We start from the raw sequence: 26349 nt of genomic DNA, 5'->3' as shown, positions 1-26349 counted from the left end.
GACTCCCAAGCAAGGTAACAATGACAGCTAGAATAAATACAGTGAATGAAAGAAAATGAGGATGTTTGAATAATTACTGTAACTAATCATTTAAAGCTGTGATAGTCTCAGTGGTGTGCTGGAGCAGGCTCTCACAGGCTCTCGAGAGCCGTTTGTTAAGTTTTTAAGAATTTTGGGAGCCGGTTCTCCATGGCTACTTTAACAAATGGATCCCAAAATGTGGGCTTGGGCCCCTCCTGAATTCTCTTTTACTTTGCTGGCAAGAGAGAGCCCCCTGTTAACAATTTACCAGCACACCCCTGGATAGTCTCCACTGATAACAGTGTGATGAAAAGCTGCAGTGAAAACCATCCGTGCAGTGTTAGACATGCAAAAATGTTTAAGGAACTTGGAATGTGATTGGTTTACAAAAATTATAAGTGGGAAATCATTTAATTATGTAAAAATATTTAGTATAGAGAAAGAATATCCATAAAGAGCTGTGACTGATAAAAGAGATTACATTAAACTAGATTATGCCTTACAGTTTGTTTGAGTGTGGTGGAGCCTCTTTAACAGCAATTGAACGTCATTGTGGTAGTATGAGATAAATTAAGCAGGAAAGAGCAGCAGAACATTAAGAATCTGTTGCTTCAAACTCTCTTTGGTTCTTTTCTCAGAAAGTGAATATGAAATGTGAGGATCACAGGTAACCTAACCATCACTCATCCACCCTGACTGCTGGGATCCCCTGGGACTTTGTTAACAATAGGAAAATATATTGTCTCCACTGCCATTCTCCACTTGGATTTTTAATTGAGAACTGAGGGAATGGAATTTTAGGTTGGTGAATGATAGTTTTTGCCATTAGAACAGCAATAGTGGGTCAGACCAAAGGTCCATCAAGCCCAGTATCCTGTTTCCAACAGTGGCCAATCCAAGTCACAAATACTTGGCAAAATCCTAGCTAGTAGCAAGATTCGGCCAGGTACTTGTGACTAGTAGAAATATTGCCCTTTCCAGGTCAGTATTTTGCCTTCATATTTTTTGATTTCTAGTTCCTTGTGTCATGTCTGTTGTCGTGTTTTTCATGTGTGATCAAGGTGCATTATTCTGCTAGCGTGTAGTATTTGCAGCCTTTTTTGTTTTGCTTTTTTTCACGAGGTAGTGTATTGGTGTTTTAGAGCCTTGTGTAATTACAGTTCTGCCTTTTCACGCATAAGGTTGTAGCTTGTCCTGTCCTTGGAATTCGTGCTGTTATGGTTTAGTAAGGATATGAGTGTGTTTTTGCACAAGTTTGTGCATAGCGTTTTGCAGTGGAGAGATTGTGTGTTGGCCTTACTGAGGTGGCACCAAAACATCAGAAAGGGTGTAGAGCCTAAATCCTGACACACTACCTCTTGAAGGATCTACATATAGAGCCTATGCATTTCTAAGGTCAACACTGGTATGGTATGGGAAAGGGGGTGGGGAAATACTACTGGAGATGAAGAGGGAGTGCTGGGTAAGGAGGAAAGAAGGAAGGAAGGGAGAAAGCTGGCTTGATATCTCATACATATTCATTATGGTTATTCCCAAAAAACGCCAGCTCTTTTTCCCTTCCTTCCTCCATATTAGCATATTCATTTGCATATATATATATATAATATATATAATATATGCAAATGAATATGCTAATATGCTCCGCCCCATCCTTTGCCTCCCCAAATGAAACAGTCAAACTACGCCTATGGTCTCAAACCAGAAATACAAGCAAGACGGCAGTAAAGAGAATGCTTACCGGGTCGAAGCCGAAGCAACGAGGGAGAGGGAAGGTTCCTAGAAATAGTATAAGCGTCTAACGTCAGGACCACGGGGGATTTGTGTCGAAAGATGGGCGTCCTTCTCTTTCGAAAATAAGCCTGCTGGGGAACTAAAAACCCCTTCCTCTGATAGTATTTTGATTTCAGCAGGTTCCCGTGGAACATCTATGCCTCTATCATTTGTGATCCACCTATACCAACTGCAGACGAAGTCAGCTCCTCTGTACAAACTTTTTCACATCTCAAATATGCTTGTTAAAAGCTCTCTTGCACCACACCACTTATCTCATTTTGTCTAAGGAACTAGCGTGGGCAGGAGTGAGTGGGGATCTCTCCTGCCCAGCTAGTCCACTACACCACCAATATGAAACAATAGGACCAGGTGAGGGAGAAAGAGGGGGGTCGCTCCTTATATTTTCAGCCAAAACAAGACTGAAAAACAATATCAGGCTAGTTTCAGCATCAGAGCTAAAACCAAAACCAAAATGTAATCAACCTTTACTTGGGCTCTGCTTTCATAAAAAACAATTCCATCGGGCTGGATAGGGGGAACATCATCTCTCGTGTGCATTTAATTTTAAATTAAAATTATGAGTGGCTTAAAGAAACCCAGATAAAGTAATATCAGTATTCTTCAGCATCATATACTATACCTTTAATAATGCTTCTAGGATATATAAAACAAAGAAGAAGTTGTTGAGAAGCTGTAGCTCTTCTTCATATACTTTTTGTAATGTTGGTATGAAATCCAGTATTACAGGAAAGGTGTTCATTAATATCAAAATATATATTGTGAATTCAAACTCTTCACTATGTACTAGTCGGTGACACATTTTTAATATCTTGACCCTAGAAAGACACATTTGAATCAATATGTATTATTTTCAATATTTCACAGTTTTGTATTACTGTGAATATAAAAAGAAGGGTCAATGCTCTAAAGGGTTTAACCATTTAAACCCTGTTGAGTTAGCTGGAGATCATTACTAACTAACTAACCAATTAATTTAGAGGTGGGCTGGAAGCAAAGCATGAGCGGAGTGGCAAGTTAGCAGGAATATTCGGTCTGCTAACTGGCTGTCCTAACTTTATGCTGTGAGATAACCAGGCACTAGTCTGAACACTGGCCGGTGCCCCATTAACTTCTGGGTTAGCAGACATACACAGATATTCAATGCCGGGAGCCATGCATTGCTCAGCATTGAATATCCAAGGTTAGGTCAGCCCATAGCTGGAATCGGTTTGCAAGTTGCTTACCACTGTGGGCTAAATATCGGACCCTAAGTAAATAGCAGCAAAAACATTGTGTATCAATATCAATACTTGTTCTTTCTGTAACCAATTACTGCAAACTTGGAAAGCATTCTCTGGCAATCAGCTACTCATGAAGACTGTTAAATTTTAACAAAGTGCTATTCACTGTCCTTCCCCATGTTTTAACTTGTACAGCGCTGCGTAACCCTAGTAGCGCTATAGAAATGCTAAGTAGTAGTAGTAGTATTCAAAGCATAAGAAAATGCGAAATATCACCAAAATGAATGAAGAGCTCCATCACACACTGGAGTTGACTTTAAAACTACACAGCATACTTATCCTTTTTTTTTTTTTTAATGTTGCTTGGATAATGTTGGTCGTCTATAGAAAAAAATATAGAGAAACCATTCTGAGTGTGCATGGGTGGCTCTGACATCAGAACAGACTAAGGGCCCCATTTACTAAGGTGTGCTAGCATTTTTAGCGCGTGTGTTAAATTTAGCACACTCCAAATGCTAGAGTCACCCATATGTTTATATGGGCAACTTTAGCACACTTAAAATGCTAGTGCGCCCTCAGCACTGCTTAGTAAACAGGGCCATAAGGGTAAGATGTCAAAAACATCATCCACATTACTCTCCCGACACTGTCATTTGTATACCTTCTGAAATGTTTGCTCACACTGACTCCGTAGGATAATGAAAAAAATCCCCAGTACTCATGTACACGGGCATCTTCATTTGTTTCATTTGCAAACTGAAATAAAAAGCCATAAGATATATTGAAATTTCCAATGTAATTTTATTTATTTATTAGGATTTATTTATCAAATGAAAACAGGAAGGATAAATAGAGGCAGCAGAGATGAGATGAGATGTCTTCCAATAGCTGGTTGTCTTTGCTGAAGAATAAGGGTCAGCTTTCAATTCTTTATTCTCTCAGCAAAAAAGACCACTCAATTGTAATCCAAGAGAAAGCACAAATTTTTCAGGATCTCAGCACAATAGAACTGTTCACAGATAAGAGTTCACAAACCAGGCATGGAAGTTACAGTTCTAGGTCACTTTGCTGTGATCTGTTCCAGCCCAGCTCCCATCCATCTTAACACTTTGTGCCCAGTGTCAGCCAAATCAACTCAACGTATCATTAGCATATATAAATCTTGGGAGCCCAAACCTCTGCTCTATAAGTAAAAGTGTTCCACAAGGGTCTGAGGGTGCATTTAATGGTTTTCTGAATTTAATCAAGTTACTTCCAACGCAAAGATCAACACAAGGCTGCTTTACCAAAAAATTCTAACAGCAAATACAGCTGGCATAGGCGGTCGGTGGCCCAACTGTTTGGGGAGGCTAAAGGGGGTGGGGTTAAGGGTGGGGCCAGGGGTGGAGCTTAAATCCATAATTGTCTGATCACACACAGAAAAAATAAAAATAAAAATAAATGTCACAATTAATACCTTTTATTAAATTTAGATATTAGTTATGTATCATATGTCAAAGAATAAAGTGGTTGCTCAAAGCATATACTAACCACAATCGCTCAACTCCAAAACACTATGCACAACTTTGTGCAAAAACACACTCTGAACCTTACTGTACCATAAATATTACACTGGGCAGAATCTAATACACCAATATACCATCCATACAGAAAATGCAGACCGTCAACAATATTGAAAGAAGGGATCATAATATCACAGTTCTCATGTAGAGCCACAAAACATCCTAATTCATGTTTAATGTGGGATAAAATGTCATAAATAAGTAAATAAACTTTTAATGTTGAACATCTAATTCTCAAAGTGGACATATTCCAAACAGTATAATGAAAATAAAATGATCTTTTCTACCTTTGTTGTCTGGTGACTTTGTTTTTCTGATTGTGCTGGCCCAGTATCCGATTCTGCTGCTATCTGTCCTCTTAACTCCGTTTCCAGGGCTTCCTTTCCATTTATTTGTTTACTTTCCGCCTTTCTTCTTCATTTCTTGTCCTACATCCGTAAGTAAAAGCTGGGTCCTCCGCAAACTTGACTGTCCAGTGGATCCAGCTTTTGCCTATTTTCTTCATCCATGTGCAGTTTTTCTACTCTCTTCCTTTTCCGTCATCTCATTTCCTTCCTCACTCCTCCCTCCCCCTCCATGTCCAGCAACCCTCCTCTCCCCTCCCCTCCATCCACCCATGTCCAGCAACCCTCCTCTCCCCTGCCCTCTTCTCTCCCCTTCATCCACCATGTGCAGCAACCCTCCTCTCCCCTTCCCTCCATCCACCCATGTCCAGCAACCCTTCTCTCCCCTGCCCTCTCCTCTCCCCTTCTTCCACCATGTGCAGCACCCTCCTCTCCCCTTCTTCCACCATGTGCAGCAACCCTCCTCTCCCGTCTGCCCTTGTTTCCTTCCTCCCCCCCCCCGCCGTACCTTTAAATATTATATATTTGCTGGAGTCGCGGGCAGCGCCGGCATTGAAGGCATCAGCAGGCTCATCGCGGTTCCAGGAGCCTTCCCTCGCAAGTCGGATGATGGCTCCGCCCCCGTAGAAACAGGAAATACGTCAGAAGAGGGCGGAGCCATCATCCGACTTGCGAGGGAAGGCTGCTGGAACCGCGATGAGCCTGCTGATGCCTTCAATGCAGGCGCTGCCCGCGACTCCAGCAAAAATATAATATTTAAAGGACGGCGGGTGGCGGCGGGGGGGGGGGGGGCGGGGCAGTGGCGGGCTGGGGAGGCTTAGCCTCCCCAAGCCTCTTATACGGGGCGCCTATGGAGCTGGCTTTTAAACCTCAGCCAGTTATTTCTGGGAGTACTTAGCTCACAGTTCAAGCCAAAGCTGATATCTGAAGAGAAGTCACTAAGGAAATCTACTGTAGCAGCATTAATGTTTGAAAGGGTAACTATGATAAAATGATGATAAAATAAGGAAAATTGTTAAAAAGAAGCTAAAAAGGATCTGCCACAAAGGTTAGGACTAGAGAGCTGGATGGGGACAGAAATCTAACCCATCCCTGCCCGTCCCCAAGGGAATTTAACCTATCCCCACGGGGAATCTAACCCATCCCCTCCACAAATAATCTCCTCCATCCCAACTCCCGACCCACAGCAGCCCTTGCCATTTCGCAGTTACCTTGACTCCCCCCCCCCCCAAGAAAGCCAGATTCTACAAGCAGTAAACATTCTAGTAAAAGCAACATAAATCATTTTCTTTTATACTATGCTAAGACTGCATAGCACAAATTAGCAGGACCCAAAGCAGTCCAAAATACAAAAAAAGTAAAGTCAGAAACAACACAGTTTATACTTAGTTGTTCAACCTCTCTTAGGTTTCACCTTTGGGTTTAAAAAGCAAAATCATATGCATGTAAACACAGGATAAAAGAATTAAAGCAAAGTTTAAAGCAAATGCCCTTAACATGTTATACTTGGTAGCAATAATGAAACAGTGATAGAATATTCACATAGCAAGAAGCCTGAGTTAATAGATTTATTTCCACTAAATATAATTAACTTTGTATAAACTTGGCGGCTAATAGTGTGATGAACTGGACAATGCTGGCACATTTAGACTGACGTTGGACAGAACATCTGCATGAAGGAAACCCTTCCCTCATTCTTCAAAACCTCTCTGTGAAATAGTAGTAATAAAAAAAAGGCAAGTGCATTTTTATAATTTACCACTGCAATCCACAAAACAAAAAGGAGCAAACTCCCACATGCTATCTTTTTCTTTTAATGTAGGCACTGAAAAAAATGTATTTTAAAGGCTCCCAGGTTTCAACCTAATTCATGTTTAATGTGGGATACAAATGTAATAAATAAGTAAATAGATAGATAGATAGAAACTCTGAATGTTGAGCACCTGATTCTCATTAATGTTTTAGTGGCCCATTACCAATTACCAATAAGTTGCAAGATCCGAGACAACATGGTTTTACCAAAGGGAAATCGTGCCAAACGAATCTCATTGAGTTCTTTGATTGGGTGACAGGAGAACTGAATCAGGGATGAGCTATGGACGTAATCTACTTAGATTTCAGCAAAGCTTTTGACATGGTTCCCCACAGAAGGCTCTTAAATAAACTGGATGGGCTGAAGATAGGACCCGACATGGTGAACTGGATTAGGAACTGGTTGACGGACAGATGCCAGAGGGTGGTGGTGAATGGAATTCGCTCGGAGGAGGGAAAGGTGAGTAGTGGAGTGCCTCAGGGATCGGTGCTGGGGCCGATTCTGTTCAATGTATTTGTGAGTGACATTGCCGAAGAGTTAGAAGGTAAAGTTTGCCTATTTGCGGATGATACTAAGATTTGTAACAGAGTGGACACCCGGGAGAGGGTGAAAAACATGAAAAAGGATCTGAGGAAGCTAGAAGAATGGTCTAAGGTTTGGCAATTAAAATTCAATGCAAAGAAATGCAAAGTGATGCACTTAGGGAATAGAAATCCACGGGAGACGTATGTGTTAGGCGGGGAAAGTCTGATAGGTACGGACGGGAAGAGGGATCTTGAGGTGATAGTATCTGAGGATCTGAAGGCGACGAAACAGTGTGACAAGGCGGTGGCCGTAGCTAGAAGGTTGTTAGGCTGTATAAAGAGAGGTGTGACCAGCAGAAGAAAGGGGGTGTTGATGCCCCTGTATAAGTCGTTGGTGAGGCCCCACCTGGAGTACTGTGTTCAGTTTTGGAGGCCGTATCTTGCTAAGGATGTAAAAAGAATTGAAGCGGTGCAAAGAAAAGCTACGAGAATGGTATGGGATTTGTGTTACAAGACGTATGAGGAGAGACTTGCTGAACTAAACATGTATACTCTGGAGGAAAGGAGAAACAGGGGTGATATGATACAGACGTTCAAATATTTGAAAGGTATTAATCCGCAAACGAATCTTTTCAGGAGATGCGAAGGCGGCAGAACGAGAGGACATGAAATGAGATTGAAGGGGGACAGACTCAAGAAAAATGTCAGGAAGTATTTTTTCACGGAGAGAGTAGTGGATGCTTGGAATGCCCTCCCATGGGAGGTGGTGGAAATGAAAATGGTAACGGAATTCAAACATGCGTGGGATAAGCATAAAGGAATCCTGTGCAGAAGGAATGGATCCTCAGGAGCTTAGTCGAGATCGGGAGGCGGGGCTGGTGGTTGGGAGGCGGGGATAGTGCTCGGCAGACTTATACGGTCTGTGCCAGAGCCGGTGGTGGGAGGCAGGGATAGTGCTGGGCAGACTTATATGGTCTGTGCTAGAGCCGGTGGTGGGAGGCGGGGATAGTGCTAGGCAGACTTATATGGTCTGTGCCAGAGCCGGTGGTTGGGAGGCGGGGCTGGTGGTTGGGAGGCGGGGATAGTATTGGGCAGACTTATACGGTCTGTGCCCTGAAGAGCACAGGTACAAATCAAAGTAGGGTATACACAAAAAGTAGCACATATGAGTTGTCTTGTTGGGCAGACTGGATGGACCGTGCAGATCTTTTTCTGCCGTCATCAACTATGTTACTATGTATGTTACCAGGAGAAAAAAAATCTCTGCACAAATATAACAGTGCTAGGATTTCCCTTTAACCAGCAAATCCAAATGATGCACTGATTACAATTTATAAACAAATTGCTACTCTACCTATGAAAAGTTATTTCATTATTATACTTCTTCTGTGTACATCTGTATGCTGCACAAGTCGGTATGCTTGAAAATATAAGTGAGATTAAATAAAAATACTACCAACAATAAAGAACAATGTGGATGCATTAGCTCATAGTTTGTTTGCTTTGTTTTAAGTGTATGGCAAAGACGGATGCCCAAGGAAGGGGAAACAGAGACTACCCTAACTGGCTTCAATTCCCTCCCTCCCACCCATACACAAAACTCCATCCATCCACCTCTCCTCCAGCCCTGGATGTCCTCCCTGCATATACCTCAGATTACCCTGGTGGCTTGCTTCAGGGCAGGAAAGGTTCCCATGCTTTCCTGCCCGCTGCTGCTGATCCTCTCGCCGCCACCGCTTGTTTAAAATGGCCGCTGAGGCAAGTCTAGGCGGCCATTTTCAACAAGCTGTGACGGCGAGAGGATCAGTGGCAGTGGGCAGGGTAACGTAGAGACCTTTCCTGCCCCGAAGCAAGCCACTAGACCACCAGGATAATCTGAGGTATGTGCAGGGAGGGAAAGCAAAGCTCCATTAGTTTTAACAGTTCTGTGGGAACCCCGCAGGACCTCGATTCATCCCCACAGGATCCCCGTGTCCTGCAGGACATCCCTGCAGTATCCACGGGATTCCTGCTATCCCCGTTCCAGTGCAGTTCTCTAGTTAGGACTTTAAATCACTAAATCAAAAATCAAAAGGGAGGAAGAATTCAAAAAATTATGTACCATATCAATAAGGCAAAAAAAAAGGTAAATAAGTAACTTAATTTAGGGGCTCATTTTGAAACAGAAAAATATCCAAAAAATGGCCCAAAAGGTGGATGGACATATTTCTCGCAGAAAAAAGTCTAAAGTGTATAATTATACAAAAGAAAAAGTGAAGATACTTACCTGTATCAGGTATTCTCCAAGGACAGCAGGCCTTATATTCTCACATGTGGGTAACATGGGGTCCGCATTGCCGGTCCGGAGCGTATAATGATCTTAAAATAGGTCTTTGAGCGCAAGATGTGCGGTCGCACCATGGAGCGATACAAAAGCATTTTAACATCTTCATTTTTGTTTTCCATTCCTTTCCTAATAATACCTAACATTCTATTTGCTTTCTTAGCCGCAGCAGCACACTGAGCAGAAGGTTTCAACGTTTCATCGACGACACCTTTCTTTCTTGGTCCTTGACTCCTAACGTGGAACCTTGCATGACGTAGCAATAATTTGGGGTCCTCTTTCCCACATGCATCACTTTGCACTTGCTCACATTAAACGTTATCTGCCATTTAGACACCCAGTCTCCCAGTCTCGTAAGGTCCTCTTGTAATTTTTCACAATCCTCCCGCGATTTAACGACTTTGAATAACTTTTTTATTTATTTATTGCATTTGTATCCCACATTTTCTCACCTATTTGCAGGCTCAATGTGGCTTACAGAGTTTTGTTATGACATAGTCATTACGTGAAGTGTGTAAAGAGTATGTAGGAAAGGCCCCAAAGGAACCCTGGGTTAGGCCAGAATACCCCCGGTATAGGCAGGCATTCCCCAGGAAAAAACTAGAAATAAGGAACTACAACTCCCAGCATGCCCCAAGGGAGACCGGGGATAAGAGAAACTATGTGCATTCCCCGGAGTCTCCAGAGGAGGGCCGCAGGGGAAGGAATAAGGCTGATTCTCCAACCTGGTGGAAGAGGTGGTGGAACAGGTGGGTGGAGAAAGAAGAGCCACCAAAGAGCTTTAATGAAAGAAAGGGTGAGCAGCTGGGAGAAGGGTGGGGCGAGGAGAATATGGATTGGGCTCCTGAGGAGAGAGAGGCAGAGAGTGAACCTTGCCCTATGGAGTTGACTGAACCGGAGAACACCCTGGAAGAGCCGATGGACTTTTCAGCTCTGGCTCAGCGAAAGCCAAGGAAGTAGCGGGGCCAAGCCGGGTCATGCGGGAGGAGGTCAGGTAGGAGTATGACTGACCAAGAGGGTGGGACCCTAGGCTTTGAGCCCGCGCAAAGCCATTATTGTGTGTTTTGAAAGCCTGGCTAAACTGAGCTGTGTTTTTGAAAGCTAGGCTAGAATTGAACTGTGTTTTTGAAAGCCTGGCTAAAATTGAACTGTGTTTTTGAAAGCCTAGCTGGACTGAGCTATGTTGTTGAAGCTTGGCTAACAACTGAACTGTGTTTTGAAAGCTTGGCTAGAATTGAACTGTGTTTTTGAAAGCCTGGCTAAAATTGAACTGTGTTTTTGAAAGCCTAGCTGGACTGAGCTAGGTTGTTGAAGCTTGGCTAAAAATTGAACTGGGTTTTGAAAGCCTGGCTAAACTGAGCTGTGGTTTTGAAGCTTGGCTAAAAATTGAACTATGTTTTGAAGGCCTGGCTAAACTTGAACCGTGTTTTGAAAGCCTAGCGGGACTGAGCTGTGCTTTTGAGGCTGGGCTAAAAATTGAACTGTGTTTGGAAACCAGGGCTGAATTACGCTGGGTGTTTTTTTTTCTGCTACTCTCCAGGGGACCAGGAGAGAAAGCAGCGGTTGAAGCCTGCACGGTGTAGCAGTGTTTGTTGTTTTGGGAGAAGCAATTGGGAGAATGAGGGACGTTCCTCCTATTCAATAAGAAGCTTCCTTATATTTGTTTTTTGAGACAAAGGGGCGTCATACAGGAGTGTGGTTTTTTTTTGTGTTTGGGTTTTTTTTTCTTGGAAGAGCTGCAACCCAGGAGGAAAGAGGATCCACTTTACAAGTGAATGATACATACCTGTAGCAGGTGTTCTCCGAGGACAGCAGGCTGATTGTTCTCACGACTGGGTGACGTCCGCGTCAGCCCCCATCAACCGGAAGAAGCTTCGCGGGCGGTCCGCACGCAGGGCACGCCCACTGCGCATGCGCGGCCGTCTTCTCGCCCGTGCGTGACCGTTCCCGCCAGTTGAATGACAAGCCAAAAAATGAAAAACGCAACTCCAAAGGGGAGGAGGGAGGGTAGATGAGAACAATCAGCCTGCTGTCCTCGGAGAACACCTGCTACAGGTATGTATCATTCACTTTCTCTGAGGACAAGCAGGCTGCTTGTTCTCACGACTGGGGTATCCCTAGCTCTCAGGCTCACTCAAAACAAGAACCCAGGTCAATTGAACCTCGCAACGGCGAGGGTATAACAGAAAATTGACCTAAGAAGAACAACTAACTGAGAGTGCAGCCTGACCAGAATAAATTCGGGTCCTGGAGGGTGGAGTTGGATTTACACCCCAAACAGATTCTGCAGCACCGACTGCCCAAACCGACTGTCGCGTCGGGTATCCTGCTGGAGGCAGTAATGTGATGTGAATGTGTGGACAGATGACCACGTCGCAGCCTTGCAAATCTCTTCAATAGTGGCTGACTTCAAGTGGGCCACTGACGCTGCCATGGCTCTAACACTATGAGCCGTGACATGACCCTCAAGAGCCAGCCCAGCCTGGGCGTAAGTGAAGGAAATGCAATCTGCTAGCCAATTGGAGATGGTGCGTTTCCCGACAGCGACCCCTAGCCTGTTAGGGTCGAAAGAAATAAACAATTGGGCGGACTGTCTGTGGGGCTGTGTCCGCTCCAAGTAGAAGGCCAATGCTCTCTTGCAGTCCAATGTGTGCAACTGACGTTCAGCAGGGCGGGTATGCGGCCTGGGGAAGAATGTTGGCAAGACAATTGACTGGTTAAGATGGAACTCCGACACCACCTTCGGCAGGAACTTTGAGTGGGTGCGGAGCACTACTCTGTTGTGATGAAATTTGGAATATGGAGCATGAGCTACCAGGGCCTGAAGCTCACTGACCCTACGAGCTGAAGTAACTGCCACCAAGAAAATGACCTTCCAGGTCAAGTACTTCAGATGGCAGGTATTCAGTGGCTCAAAAGGAGGTTTCATCAGCTGGGTGAGGACGACGTTGAGATCCCATGACACTGTGGGAGGCTTGATAGGGGGCTTTGACAAAAGCAAGCCTCTCATGAATCGAACGACTAAAGGCTCTCCAGAGATGGCTTTACCTTCCACACGATAATGGTAAGCACTAATCGCACTAAGGTGATTCCTTACTGAGTTGGTCTTGAGGCCAGACTCTGATAAGTGCAGAAGGTATTCAAGCAGGTTCTGTGCAGGGCAAGAACGAGGTTCTAGGGCCTTGCTCTCACACCAAACGACAAACCTCCTCCACTTGAAAAAGTAACTCTTTTTAGTGGAATCCTTACTAGAGGCAAGCAAGACACGGGAGACACCCTCAGACAGACCCAACGAAGCGAAGTCTACGCCCTCAACATCCAGGCCGTGAGAGCCAGGGACTGAAGGTTGGGGTGCAGCAACGCTCCGTCGTTCTGCGAAATGAGAGTCGGAAAACACTCCAATCTCCACGGTTCTTCTGAGGACAACTCCAGAAGAAGAGGGAACCAGATCTGACGGGGCCAGAAGGGCGCTATCAGAATCATGGTGCCGTGGTCTTGCTTGAGCTTCAGTAAGGTCTTCCCCACCAAAGGTATGGGAGGATAAGCATACAGGAGGCCGGTTCCCCAATGAAGGAGAAAGGCATCCGACACTAGCCTGCCGTGTGTCTGAAGTCTGGAACAGAACAGAGGCAGCTTGTGGTTGGTCTGAGAGGCGAAAAGGTCCACCGAGGGGGTGCCCCACTCTCGGAAGATCTTGCGTACCACTCTGGAATGGAGCGACCACTCGTGCGGTTGCATGACTCTGCTCAGTCTGTCGGCCAGACTGTTGTTTACGCCTGCCAGGTATGTGGCTTGGAGGAGCATGCCGAACTGGCAAGCCCAACGCCACATCCCGACGGCTTCCTGACACAGGGGGCGAGATCCGGTGCCCCCCTGCTTGTTGACGTAATACATTGCAACCTGATTGTCTGTCCGAATTTGGATAATTTGGCAGGACAGCCGATCTCTGAAAGCCTTCAGTGCGTTCCAGATCGCTCGGAGCTCCAGGAGGTTGATCTGCAGATCCTTTTCCTGGAGGGACCACAGACCCTGGGTGTGGAGTCCATCGACATGAGCTCCCCACCCCAGGCGAGATGCATCCGTCGTCAGCACTTTCATGGGCTGCGGAATTTGGAATGGGCGTCCCAGGGTCAAATTGGTCCGAATGGTCCACCAGAGCAGTGAAGTGCGGCAACTGGTGGAGAGGCGGATGGCATCTTCTAGATTTCCGGTGGCTTGGAACCACTGGGAAGCTAGGGTCCATTGAGCAGATCTCATGTGAAGACGAGCCATGGGAGTCACATGAACTGTGGAGGCCATATGACCCAGAAGTCTCAACATCTGCCGAGCTGTGACCTGCTGAGACGCTCTGGTCCGCGAAGCCAGGGACAGGAGGTTGTTGGCCCTCGCTTCGGGAAGGAAGGCCTGAGCCGTCTGGGTATTCAGCAGAGCTCCTATGAATTCCAGAGACTGGGTTGGCTGGAGATGGGACTTTGGGTAATTAATCACAAACCCCAGCAGCTCCAGGAGTTGAATAGTGCACTGCATGGACCAGAGGGCTCCTGCCTCCGAGGTGTTCTTGACCAGCCAATCGTCGAGATATGGGAACACGTGCACTCCCAGCTTGCGTAGATACGCCGCCACCACCACGAGGCACTTTGTAAACACTCGTGGGGCAGAGGCGAGCCCAAAGGGCAGCACACAGTACTGAAAGTGCCGTGCGCCCAGGCGGAATCTGAGATACTGTCTGTGAGCTGGCAGTATCGGGATGTGAGTGTATGCGTCTTTTAAATCCAGGGACCATAGCCAATCGTTTTTCTGAATCATTGGCAGAAGGGTGCCCAAGGAAAGCATCCTGAACTTTTCTTTGACCAGGAATTTGTTCAGGCCTCTCAGGTCTAGGATGGGACGCATCCCCCCTGTTTTCTTTTCCACAAGGAAGTACCTGGAATAGAATCCCTGCCCTTCCTGCCCGGGTGGTACGGGCTCGACCGCATTGGCGCTGAGAAGGGCGGAGAGTTCCTCTGCAAGTACCTGCTTGTGATGGGAGCTGAAGGATTGAGCTCCCGGAGGACAATTTGGTGGCAGGGAGGCCAAATTCAGGGCGTATCCGCACCGCACTATTTGGAGAACCCACTGGTCGGAGGTTATGAGAGGCCACCTTTGGTGAAAAAATTTTAACCTCCCCCCGACCGGCAGATCGTCCGGTACGGACACTTTGAGGGCGGCTATGTTCCCGTGGATCCAGTCAAAAGCCCGTCCCCGGCTTTTGCTGTGGAGGCGCAGGGGGCTGCTTGGGCGCACGCTGTTGACGAGAACGAGCGCACTGGGGCTGTCCCTGTGCCTGACGAGGCCTTCGGGCCGGCTGGGTGTACCTACGCTTTGCAAAAGAATAGGGTGCAGCCTGCCGGGCCCGGGAAAAACGTCCACCTGCTGAGGTGGATGCTGAAGGCGCCCGGTGGGAGAGCTTGTCGAGGGCGGTTTCCCGTTGAGGCAGTTGGTCCACCAGCTGCTCGACCTTCTCACCAAAAATATTATCCCCCCGGCAAGGGACGTCGGCCAGTCTCTGCTGGGTGCGGTTGTCCAGGTCAGAGGCACGCAGCCATGAGAGCCTGCGCATCACTATACCTTGGGCCGCAGCACGAGATGCCATGTCACAGGTGTCATAGATACCCCTGGACAGGAACTTTCTGCACGCCTTCAGCTGCCTGACCACCTCCTGATAAGGCCTGGACTGCTCCGGCGGGAGCTTATCGACCAGGTCCGCCAGTTGCTTCACATTGTTCCGCATGTGGATGCTCGTATAGAGCTGGTATGACTGGATGCGGGTCACGAGCATGGAGGATTGGTAGGCCTTCCTCCCAAACGAGTCCAGAGTGCGAGACTCCCGCCCCGGGGGCGCCGAGGCGGTATCCCTCGAACTCCATGCCCTCTTGAGAGCAGAATCCACGACCGCCGAGTCATGGGGCAATTGGGGCCGCATTAACTCTGGGTCAGAGTGGATTCTGTACTGGGATTCCGCTTTCTTGGGGATGATGGGATTAGATAGCGGTCTCATCCAGTTCCGCAGCAGTGTCTCTTTGAGGACATTGTGCAACGGCACCGTGGAGGACTCTCTAGGTGGTGATGGATAGTCGAGGACCTCGAGCATCTCAGCCCTCGGCTCATCCACAGAGACCACGGGGAAGGGAATGCAGATAGACATATCCCTGACAAAAGAGGCAAAAGAGAGGCTCTCCGGGGGTGAGAGTTTCCTCTCCGGTGAAGGAGTGGGGTCAGAGGGGAGACCCGCAGACTCCTCTGAGGAGAAATATCTGGGGTCCTCCTCTTCCCCCCACGAGGCCTCTTCCTCGGTATCGGACATAAGCTCATGTAGCTGAGTCCTTAACCGGGCCCGGCTCGACGTCGAGGCACCGAAGCCTCGGTGTCGTCGAGCGGTAGACTCCCGCGCCGGCGGGGCGAAGCTCCCTCCATCGACGTCGACGGGGACTCCACCTGCGTGGCGGTCGAGACCGGCGCCGCAAGCGGTGGCGGTGTCGACGGCCTCGGCACCGGGCTAGAGCTCGCCAGCGCCACAGTCAACGGCGCCGAGGGCGCAAGCACCCCCGGTGCCGGCACAGCCTGGCGCATCAGCCCTTCCAGGATCCCCGGAAGGATGGTTCGGAGGCACTCGTCCAGGCCCGCTGCCGGGAAAGACGGTGGGGCCGGTAGAGGTGTCGGTGCCAGAAGCTGCTCGGGTCCAGGAGACGGCACCGAAGTGCTGGGACCCTGACGCGGTGGTACCTCCACAACCGAAGGGGATCTCTCCTCTCGACCAGGACGCTTCGGCGTCGACTCCTTGCCGGCACCGGAACCCTGGTGCATCGAGGGCGACCGATGACGGTGCTTTTTTGATTTTTTCCGATGCCCGTCATCGGCGCCAGGTGGAGCAGAGGAGGAGGAGGTCGATCCCCCTCGGTCACGAGGAACCGGGTCCGACAGGGTTCGGTCCCGAGGGCCATGGGCCGAGGGAGTGACCGGGGCCGATTGCCCATGCGGCCTCTCACCCCTACCTTCACCGGAGGACCGGCGGGCCGACGGTACCTGTGCTCCTGGGGTCGATGCCATCGGTGCCGATTTCTCGGGCATCGATACCGGTACCGAAGAACCGGCCGTCGATACCGATGCTGTCGAGGTCAACGTCGAGGGGCCGGCGCAAGTTCCAAAAAGACGGTCCCGAAGAACTTGCCTCGCAACCTGAGTCCGTTTCCGGAGACCGAGACACAGAGAAGACGACTTGATATTGTGCTCCGGCCCGAGGCACTGGAGGCACCAAGCGTGAGTGTCGGTCTGCGAGATCGGCCGGCCGCACCGACCACACTTTTTAAATCCACTCGGGACATCGACGGAAAAATCGCGTCGGTGAAGTTAAAGTCGTCGATGGTGGCGGTAATCACACCTCGAAAAAGGAAATCGACCGTGCGGCCACTAGGCCGCAACGCGATGCCCCCGCTAGAAACGAGGGAAAATGGGAGCGCGTGCTCCTTTTTTTTTTTTTTTTTTTGAAAAGAAAGAAAAGTGGAGCGCGCGGCAACTAAATAAACTAAAATAAAGAAGTTCGCGTAAATGCGACGGTTTTTCCGGGGCTGAAACAGAGAGAGCGGCGAAGGCACGACTCTCTCCAGTCGCGGAAAAAAAGGAACTGGCGGGAACGGTCGCGCACGGGCGGGAAGACGGCCGCGCATGCGCGGTGGGCGTGCCCTGCGTGCGGACCGCCCGCGAAGCTTCTTCCGGTTGATGGGGGCTGACGCGGACGTCACCCACTCGTGAGAACAAGCAGCCTGCTTGTCCTCGGAGAATATCAGATACAGTAAGTAATGTACAAAGCATGTACAAAGAATAAGTAAAGGAAGAGAGAATGTGTTATGGAGGACAGTATAGAAGGTGGACTTTAACTTTGTGTCATCGGCAAATTTAATTACCTCACTAGTTACTCCCATCTCTAGGTCATTTATAAATATGTTAAAAAGCAGCGGTCCGAGCACAGACCCCTGGGGAACCCCACTAACTACCCTTCTCCATTGAGAATACTGTCCATTTAACCCTACTCTCTGTTTTCTATCTTTTAACCAGTTCCCTGCCAAATCCAGAGGCCACTACTCCATCCTCATCCTCCTCGATCTATCCGCCGCTTTTGACACTGTCAATCGTGATTTACTTCTTGCCACACTGTCCTCATTTGGGTTCCAGGGCTCTGTCCTCTCCTGGTTCTCCTCCTATCTCTCCCACCGCACCTTCAGAGTTCACTCTCATGGATCCTCCTCCTCCCCCATCCCGCTATCTGTTGGTGTTCCCCAGGGATCTGTCCTTGGACCCCTTCTCTTCTCAATCTACACCTCTTCCCTGGGCTCCCTTATCTCATCTCACGGTTTCCAGTATCATCTCTATGCTGATGACACCCAGTTGTATCTCTCCACACCAGACATCACCGCTGAGACCCAGGCTAAGGTATCAGCCTGCTTATCCGATATTGCTGCCTGGATGTCCAACCGCCACCTGAAACTGAACATGTCCAAGACCGAGCTCATCGTCTTTCCACCAAAACCCACTTCTCCTCTTCCTACACTTTCTATCTCAGTTGATAACACCCTCATCCTCCCCGTCTCATCTGCCCGCAACCTTGGAGTCATCTTTGACTCCTCCCTCTCCTTCTCTGCGCAAATCCTGCAGACAGCCAAGACCTGTCGCTTCTTCCTCCTTAACATCAGCTAAATTCACCCTTTCTTCTCTGAACACACCACCCGAACTCTCGTCCACGCTCTCATTACCTCTCGCCTTGACTACTGCAACTTACTCCTCACCGGCCTCCCACTTAGCCACCTATCCCCTCTTCAATCTGTTCAGAACTCTGCTGCACGTCTTATATTCCACCAGAACCGATATACTCATATCACCCCTCTCCTCAGATCACTTCACTGGCTCTCAATCAGATACCGCATTCAGTTCAAGCTTCTCCTTCTTACTTACAAATGCACTCAGTCTGCTGCCTCTCACTACCTCTCTACCCTCATCTCCCCTTACGTTCCAGCCCGAAACCTCCGTTCACAGGACAAATCCCTCCTCTCATTACCTTTCTCCACCACCGCCAACTCCAGGCTCCGCTCATTCTGCCTCGCCTCACCCTATGCTTGGAACAACCTCCCCGAGTCCTTACGCCAAGCCCCCTCCCTGCCCATCTTCAAGTCTTTGCTTAAAGCCCACCTCTTCAATGCTGCTTTCGGCACCTAACTCTAACCTTTCAGGAATTCCAGACTGCCCAATTTGACTGCCCTTATCGGTCTGACTGCTCATGCGTCCTTTAGATTGTAAGCTCTTTGAGCAGGGATTGTCCTTCTATGTTAAATTGTACAGCGCTGCGTAACCCTAGTAGCGCTTTAGAAATGTTAAGTAGTAGTAGTAGTAATCCACAATAGAACACTACCTACTATCCCATGACTCTCCAATTTCCTCTGCAGTCTTTCTTGAGGTACTTTGTCAAACGCCTTCTGAAAATCCAGATACACAATATCAACCGGCTCACCTTTATCCACATGTTTGTTCACCCCTTCAAAGAAATGTAATAGATTGGTGAGGCAAGATTTCCCTTCACTAAATCCATGTTGACTTTGTCTCATTAATCCATGCTTTTGAATATGCTCTGGAATTTTGTTCTTAATATTAGTTTCTACCATTTTGCCCGGCACTGACGTCAGACTCACCGGTCTATAATTTCCAGGATCTCCTCTGGAACCTTTTTAAAAACTCGGCGTTACATTGGCCACCCTCCAATCTTCCGGTACCACGCTCGATTTTAAGGATAAATTACTTATTTCTAACAATAGCTCCGCAAGCTCATTTTTCAGTTTTATCAGTACTCTGGGATGAATACCATCCGGTCCAGGAGATTTGCTACTCTTCAGTTTGTAGAACTGCCCCATTACATCCTCCAGGTTTACAGAGAATTCATTAAGTTTCTCTGACTCATCAGCTTCGAATACCATTTCCAGCACCGGTATCCCACACAAATTTTCCTCGGTGAAGACCGAAGCAAAGAATTCATTTAATCTCTCCACTACGGCTTTGTCTTCCCTGATCGCCCCCTTTTACTCCTCGGTCATCTAGCGGTCCAACTGATTCTTTTGCCGGCTTCCTGCTTTTAATATACCTAAAAAAAAATTACTATGTTTTTTTGCCTCCAACGCAAGTTTTTTTTCGAAGTCCCTCTTAGCTTTCCTTATCAGTGCTTTGCATTTGACTTGACATTCCTTATGCCGTTTCTTATCATTTTCAGTCAGTTCCTTCTTCCATTTTCTGAAGGATTTTCTTTTAGTTCTAATAGCTTCCTTCACCTCACTTTTTAACCACGCCAGCTGTCGTTTGGTCTTTCGTCCTCCTTTTTTAATATGTGGAATATATTTGGCCTGGGCTTTTTCAACAGCATCCACGCCTGATGTAAATTTTTGACCCTCGCAGTTGCTCCTTTAAGTTTTCTTTTCACCATTCTTCTCATTTTATCATAGTCTCCTTTTTTAAAGTTAAATGCTAACATATTTGATTTCATATGTACACTTACTTCAAAGCTAATATTAAATCCGATCATATTATGATCACTGTTATCAAGCGGCCCCAGCACCATTACCTCCCGCACCAGATCATTTGCTCACTAAGGACTAGGTCTAGAATTTTTCCTTCTCGCGTTGGTTCCTGTACCAGCTGCTCCATAAAGCTGTCCTTGATTTCATCAAGGAATTTTACCTCCCTAGCGTGTCCCGATGTTACATTTACCCAGTCAATATCGGGGTAATTGAAATCACCCATTATTATTATTATTGTGTTGCCCAGTTTGTTTGCGTCCCTAATTTCCTTTAACAGTTCTGCATCTGTCTGTTCATCCTGGCCAGGCGGACGGTAGTACACTCCTATTATTATCCTTTTCCCCTTTACACATGGAATTTCAATCCACAATGATTCCAAGAAGTGTTTTGTTTCCTGCAGCATTTTCAGTCTATTTGATTCAAGGCTCTCGTTAATATACAATGCTACCCCCTCCACCAATTCGATCCACCCTATCACTACAAAATAATTTGTACCCCGGTATGACAGTGTCCCACTGGTTAGCCTCCTTCCACCAGGTCTCAGAGATGCCTATTATATCTAATTTTTCATTTACTGCAATATATTCTAACTCTTCCATCTTATTTCTTAGGCTCCTGGCATTCGCATATAGACATTTCAGACTGTGTTTGTTGCTCCTATTTACATCATGCTTAGTACTTGACAGTACTAATTTGCAATCTTTTGTCTGATTTTTATTTTTATTTAAGGACACCTGATCTACTACTGTCTCTTTTGCAACCTCACTATCAGGATACCCTATCTTCCCTATTTTGGTGCTATCTTTGAAAGATACCTTATCCTGAACCATGCGCTTTTGAGCGACTGTCGGCCTTCCCCCCATTTCTAGTTTAAAAGCTGCCTATCTCCTTTTTAAATGCCGATGCCAGCAGCCTGGTCCCACCCTGGTGGAGCCCATCCTTTTGGAACAGGCTCCCCCTTCCCCAGAATGTTGCCCAGTTTCTAACAAATCTAAAACCTTCCTCCCTGCACCATCGTCTCATCCACGCATTGAGACTCCGGAGCTCTGCCTGTCTCTTGGACCCTGCGCGTGGAACAGGTAGCATTTCAGAAAATGCTACCCTAGAGGATCTGGATTTGAGGTTTCTACCTAAGAGCCTAAATTTGGCTTCCAGAACCTCTCTCCCACATTTTCCTATGGCATTGGTACCCACATGTACCAAGACAGAAGACTCCTCCCCAGCACTATCTAAAATCCTATCTAGGTGACGCGTGAGGTCCATCACCTTTGCACCAGGCAGGCAAGTCACCAGGCGATCCTCACGTCCACCAGCCACCCAGGTATCTCTCTATATAAAAGGCAACCCCAACGTTCTGAAGCCTCCTCGGAAGTTGAGGCGCCCGAGATATCCGGTGTGCCCTGGAGTGTCTGCACCGCCCTCGCGTCAAAACGTCATGACATCGAGGGCGGAGCTAAAACACTCGAGGGCCAAAATGCGAGGCGAACGCGAACCCCGAACAAGGCAAGTAGCTCGGAGGGACGGAGGGAGGGGGCTCCTTGCTAGCGCCCGTTTCATTGCACTCAGAAAAGGGCATTTTTTTCCTAGTCTGATTATAAACACTAATTGCACTGAGGTGAACCCTTATGGAGTTGGTCTTGAGACCAGACTCTGAGAGGTGAAGAAGATATTACAGCAGGGTCTGTGTAGGGCAGGAAACAGGATCTAAGGCCTTGCCCTCACATCAGACGACAAACCTTCTCTATTTGAAAGAATAACATCTCTTAGTGGAATTTTTCCTGAAAGCCAGCAAGACTTTGAAGACACCCTCATGAAGATGCAAGAAAGCAAATTCTAAAATCTCAACATTCAGGCCATAAGGGCCAAAGACAGGAGGCTGGGATGCAGAAGAGATCTCTCATTCTGCGTGATGACAGTCTGAAAACAACCCAACCTCTATGGTTCTTCGGAGGATAACTCCAAAAGAAGAAGAAACCAGGTCTTCCAGGGCAGTAGGGAGTGTTCAGGATCATGGTCCCAAAGTCCTGCTTGTGTTTCAGCAAAGTCTTTCCCAAAAGAGGAATGGGTGGATACGCATACAGAAGTTTTATCCCCCAATAAAGGAGGAAGGCATCCGACACTAGCTTGTCGTAGGCCTGGAGACTGAAACAGAACTGACTTTGTGATTGGACTGCGTGGCAGTGATCCATCGAGGGAGTGCCCCAAGCTCAGAAGATCTCACAAGGCAATGCCTATGCTGAGGGATCACTCGTGTTGTTGTATGACCCTGCTCTGTCTGTCGGCCAGGCTGTTGAATTTGCCCACCAGGTAAGTGGCCTTGAGGAGAATCCCGTGCTGGTGTGCTTAATGCCACATCTGGACAGCCTCCTGACATAGAGGGTGTAATCCGGTCCCCCCTTGCTAATTCATGTAATACATAGCAACCTGACTGTCTATTTGAATAAGTATAATTTGGCTGTTCAGCTGATCCCTGAAAGCCTTTAGAGTGTTCCAGATCACCTGGAGCTCCAGAAGGTTGATTTGGAGATCTATTTCCTGGACTGTCCAAGCACCTTGAGTGTGAAACCCATATAAGAGAGCTTCCCACCCTAGATGGGATGCATCTGTCATCCTAGGGTCAGTGGGAAGTTCTCATGTGAAGATGTGCCATGGGTGTCACATGAACAGCAGAGGCCATGTGGCCAAACAACCTCAACATCTGCCAGGCTGTGACCTGCTGAGACTCAAGTGGCGAGGGCAACAAGAGCGTCTGACCACACCACAGGGAGAAAAGCCCGAGTGTCAAGCATGGCTCCAATGAACTCCAATCGCTGGGCAGGGAGCAGATGGGACTTGGAGTAGTTTAAATTGAACCCTAGAAGCTTCAATACCCAAATAGTTCTCCACATAGACTCCTGAGCATCATCCTGTGACATGCTCTTCAACAACAGTGATGCTGTGACTACAGCAAGACACTTGGTGAAAACCCTGGGAGCTGATGTGAGGCCAAAAGGCAACACACGATACTGAAGTGACAGGTCCCCAGCCAAAATCAAAGATACTTCCTGTGAGCTGTAAGTATCGGTATATGAGTATAAGGTAAAATTATGTATAATCATACCTGATAATTTTCTTTCCATTAATCATAGCTGATCAATCCATAGACTGGTGGGTTGTGTCCATCTACCAGCAGGTGGAGATAGAGAGCAAACTTTTGCCTCCCTATATGTGGTCATGTGCTGCCGGAAACTCCTCAGTATGTCGATATCAAAGCTCCATCCGCAGGACTCAGCACTTAGAGAATTACACCCACGAAGGGACACTCTGCCCAGCTCACCACCGCCGAAACGGGGGAGGGGAATTAACCCAGCTCATCCCCACACAAGTGGGGGAGGGGAATCCGTCCAGCTCATCCCCGCGGAGCGGGGGAGGGACACCACACCCGCCGATGCGGGGGGGATCTGGCTTATCCTGCAACCGCAACCGCGGGAGGAGCTGACTGACCCTAACACCGCCGAAGCGGGAGGGGTACAAAGCTGCCCTACAGCCGCACGAAGCGGGAGGGAGTGCCGGCAGAATTTATGTCTCAATCCAGCCCCGTAAAACGGGGGGGAGAGGAATGCAGCAGCTCACTGTAACACAAACTCGTCTCAACTCTTGAAGAATCCAAGTGAAAAAACTTGAACACGAAGTCTTTCTGAAGTAACTGAAGACCAAACTTGAACCTGAAATGCAACCAGAATAAAAACAGTACAGATATCTGGGAGGGGCTATGGATTGATCAGCTATGATTAATGGAAAGAAAATTATCAGGTATGATTATACATAATTTTACCTTCCATATCGTCAAGCTGATCAATCCATAGACTGGTGGGATGTACCGAAGCAGTACTCACCCAGGGCGGGACATAGAAATCCCTGACCTCAACACTGAAGCTCCAAACCGGGCCTCCGCCCGTGCAGCCACCGCCAAACGGAAAGCTTGGAGAATGTATGAGCCGAAACCCAAGTTGCCGCCTTGCATATCTCTTCCAAGGAGACGGATCCGGCCTCTGCCATCGAGGCCGCCTGAGCTCTCGTGGAGTGAGCCTTCAGCTGGATAGGCGGCACCTTCCTTGCGGCCACATAAGCCGCTGCAATGGCTTCCTTGACCCATCTTGCCACTGTAGGCTTAGCAGCCTGCAGACCCTTACAAGGACCTGCAAACAGGACAAACAGATGATCCGATTTCCGGAAATCATTGGTCACTTCCAAGTATCTGATGATGACTCGCCTCACATCCAGATATTTAAGAGCAGAGTACTCCTCTGGGTAGTCCTCCCTACGAAAGGAAGGGAGACAGAGCTGCTGAATCACATGGAAGCGAGAAACAATCTTGGGCAGAAAGGAAGGCACTGTGCGAATAGACACTCCTGCCTCAGTGAACTGCAGAAAAGGCTCTCGACATGAGAGCGCCTGGAGCTCGGAAACTCTTCTGGCTGAAGTGATAGCCACCAAAAAGACTGCTTTCCACGTCAGGTCTTTCAGAGATGCCCTTGACAAGGGTTCAAAAGGCGGCTTCTGCAATGCTCTTAGCACCAGGTTGAGATTCCACGCAGGCACCACTGAGTGCAGAGGAGGGCGCAGGTGATTAACTCCCTTGAGAAAGCGCACCACATCTGGCTGCGAAGCCAGGGAAGCACCCTTCAGGCGGCCCCTGAAGCAAGCCAGAGCCGCAACCTGGACTTTAAGGGAACTGAGCGACAGGCCTTTCTCCAGACCTTCTTGCAGGAACGCCAACACTGAAGAAATTGGAGCAGTGAAGGGAGAAAGTGAGCCTGCTTCACACCACGCTGCAAAGATACGCCAAACCCTGGCGTAAGCAGTAGAAGTAGAGCGCTTCCTCGCTCTTAGCATAGTGGCGATGACCTTGTCTGAGAAGCCCTTCTTCCTCAGACGCTGCCGCTCAATAGCCAGGCCTTAAGCCCAAAGGGGGAGGGATCCTCCATCACCACGGGACCCTGATGTAACAGGCCCTGCTCCACTGACAGCCGCAGAGGATCGTCGACTGAGAGCCTGATCAAGTCCGCATACCAGGGACGTCTGGGCCAATCCGGACCCACCAGGATTACCCTGCCGGGGCTTTGCCACCCGGTCTAGCACCCTGCCCAACCTGGGCCAGGGCGGGAACACATAGAGGAGCTCTTGTGTCGGCCACTGCTGGAGAAGAGCATCTACTCCCAGGGATCGAGGGTCCCGTCCTCTGCTGAAAAAGCGCGGCACTTGGCAATTGGCCGATGACGCCATCAGATCTAGGCTCGGCTGGCCCCAGCGCTTCGTGATGTCCAAGAACGCCTGAGCAGATAGTTGCCACTCTCCGGGCTCCAAGGTATGGCGACTGAGAAAGACCGCCTTGACATTCATGGCTCCGGCAATGTGGGCCGCTGAAAGCTGCTCCAGGTTCGCTTCCGCCCACTGTCAAAGATTCATAGCCTCCTTGGCTAGAGGGGCGCTCTTGGTACCTCCCTGGCGGTTGACATAGGCCACAGCCGTGGCACTGTCTGACAGGACCCGTACAGGCTTCAACACCAGTACCGGGATGAACTCCAAAAGCGCCAACCGAATGGCTCTGAGTTCCAGGAGGTTGATAGACCACTTTGCCTCTGCAGGAGACCAGAGCCCCTGCGCTGTCCTTCCCAAGCAGTGGGCTCCCCAGCCCGACAAAGAGGCGTCCGTCGTGACGACAATCCACTCTGGGGTCACCAGAGGCATTCCCGCAGACAACTTGTCTGTCTGCATTCACCAGCTCAGCGCCTTGCGCACTGCTGGGTCCAAGGGAAGGCGCACGGCATAATCCTCCGACATCGGAGTCCAGCGCCGCAGCAAAGATAGCTGAAGTGGTCTCATATGAGCCCTGGCCCAGGGCACTACTTCCATCGTGGCCGTCATAGAGCCCAACAGCTGCACATAGTCCTAAGCCCGAGGAGGAGAGGCTACTAGGAACTGGTCCACTTGAGCCTGAAGTTTGACAATCCGATTGTCTGGCAGGAACACTCTGCCCACTTGGGTGTCGAATCGAACTCCCAGGTACTCCAGGGACTGAGTCGGGCGCAGCTGGCTCTTCTCCCAGTTGATGATCCATCCCAGGGAGCTCAAAAGAGCAACTACCCGGTCCACAGCTTTGCCGCACTCTGCATA

The sequence above is a fragment of the Microcaecilia unicolor genome, chromosome 4 (assembly GCF_901765095.1).
Source record: "Microcaecilia unicolor chromosome 4, aMicUni1.1, whole genome shotgun sequence".
NCBI classification, from domain to species: domain Eukaryota; kingdom Metazoa; phylum Chordata; class Amphibia; order Gymnophiona; family Siphonopidae; genus Microcaecilia; species Microcaecilia unicolor.
Note: the sequence above shows the minus strand (reverse complement) of the source record.